The sequence below is a fragment of the Myotis brandtii genome, unplaced genomic scaffold, assembly GCF_000412655.1.
Source record: "Myotis brandtii unplaced genomic scaffold, ASM41265v1 scaffold1293, whole genome shotgun sequence".
Classification (NCBI taxonomy): domain Eukaryota; kingdom Metazoa; phylum Chordata; class Mammalia; order Chiroptera; family Vespertilionidae; genus Myotis; species Myotis brandtii.
Window position 1 is genome coordinate 9,660 of NW_005354564.1, and position 2,452 is coordinate 12,111.

Consider the following 2,452-nt stretch of genomic DNA (forward strand, 5'->3'; position numbering starts at 1 on the left):
TTAATTAATTAATTTGTTCTTTTTTTATAAATAGTTATTAAAGACTTCTTAAATGTGACAGTCTAGGCTGTGGGAGCATAGCAATGAATAAAATAGAAATACATCATCTGGCAGAGCTTACATTTTAAGGGGAGGAGGCAAACAAAAAATAAAACAAATCAATACACAACAGAATAAAATCACAAAAATCACAATAGTAAAATCCATGACATGGCAGTTGGTGAAAGGAGTCATGGAGTAAAACAAAGCAGGGAAGGGGTACAAAAGAGGACAAGAAGCAATTCAGAATTAATAGGGTGGTCAATGTAGGTGTCCTGAGAAGATGAGATATGAATTAAAAATAGTTTATTAGAATGGGAATGTTTTCATTAACCTTTCATTATCTGAGGAGGAAACTTCACACTCCACCAAATAATTTATTAAATCCACAGAAAAACTGACTAATGTATGAAATCCACATTTGGCCATAATCATTCTCAATGTCAACCTACAGTCACTGCTTCCACCACTGTAACTGCTGGGATGGCTGCCTCAGACCTCTCCACCTCTCAAAAATTCATGATCTTCTAGATCCTGCTTAAAGCTCTCTCTCAATCTAAAAAGATTCCCAAAATATCAATCTTGAAACACATATCTGCCCCCAAATATACCTTAGACTTTCGTTTTTTAAAATATTTTAATCATAAAAACAATATGTAATTATATATGTGTTTTTCCGATGGTCTTAGGCGACCCCTGTGAAAGGGTCGTTCAACCCCCAGAGGGGTCGCGACCCACAGGTTGAGAACCGCTGTCCTAGATCCCGCTTAAAGCTCTCTCTCAATCTAAAAAGATTCCCAAAATATCAATCTTGAAACACATATCTTCCCCCAAATATACCTTAGACTTTTGCTTTTTAAAACATTTTTATTGATTTTGGAGAGGAAGGGAGAGGGAGAGAGAGATAGAAACATCAGTGAAGAGAGAAAATCATTGATCTGCTGCTTCCTGCACAGTCCACACTGGGAACTGAGCCCGCAACCTGGCTATGTGCCCTGACTGGGAATAGAACCGTTACCTCCTGCTTCATAGGTCGATGCTCATCCACTGGGCAAGATGGCCAGGTTCAGCCCCCAAATATAATGTGGCTCATTTACTTTATCCCAAAAGATGTAGGCATGCCAAAGAAAGAGAGCTTTAGTTGACATTCCTCTTTGCCCAACTGCCTAAAACAGGTCTACACACATAGAAGGGGCTTAGTAATTGATGTAGTCAATAGATCAGCTCCCTTCCTATAAACCAAGGGGGGTAAAACCTAAGTCATAACCCAAAACACTGACACCAAAAACTGGCAAGGTTCTTAACAGGAACTGTCATTCATTGCTGGTAGGAATGCACAACAGGAGAGCCACTTTGGGGGACAGTTTGGCTGTTTCTATAAAACTGAGCATACTCTTCCTATACAAGCCAGCAATCACATTCCTTGGTATTTACTAAATGTGAGGAAAACTTATGCCCACACAAAAACCAACACACAGGTGTTTAATAGCAGCTTTATTCATAGAGTAATTGTCAAAAGTTGGAAGCAACCAAGATGCCCTTCCGTAGTTGAATGGGTACTTGTGGGGGCATCTGGATGGAGAGTCACAGGGTGCCTGTCTTAGTCTGTTTGGGTTGCAACAACAAAATACCATAGACTGGGGTCTTATAAAGAACAGAAATTTATTTGTCACAGTGCTGGAGGCTGAGAAGTTTACATTCAAGGTGCTTGCCAATTTGGTGTTTGGCTTGGGCTAGCTTCTTCATGGACAGCTGTCTTCTTGCTTCTCATGCCCTCAGATGGTGGGAGGGGCAACGGAGCTGTCTGGTGTCTCTTTCATAAGGGCACTAATCCCATCCATGAGGGCTCCAATCTTGTGCCCTAATTACCTCCACCCCAAATATCATCACATTGGGGAATAGGTTTTAACATGTGATTTTTTGGGGGAGGGCACAAACATTCAGTTTATAGCAGATATTAATTATGCAGTAGATTGTAACAATTCCTTCTGAGCATTTCCCTTTTTTCATTTGCTTTGAATGGTTTTACATTTCATGTAACACTGCTACCAAGGTGACTACCCCCTTTTCTTTTCTTTGAACTTTTGGATATTCTTTTGAAATCCATCTTCTAAAACACAATAATTTTTAGGTTCATTCACTTGTTTCTCAGCATTATTTAAACCCTAGGGCAGTGATGGCGAACCTTTTGAGCTCGGCGTGTCAGCATTTTGAAAAACCCTAACTTAACTCTGGTGCCGTGTCACATATAGAAATTTTTTGATATTTGCAACCATAGTAAAACAAAGACTTATATTTTTGATATTTATTTTATATATTTAAATGCCATTTAACAAAGAAAAATCAACCAAAAAAATGAGTTCGCATGTCACCTCTGACACGCGTGTCATAGGTTCGCCATCACTGGCTTAGA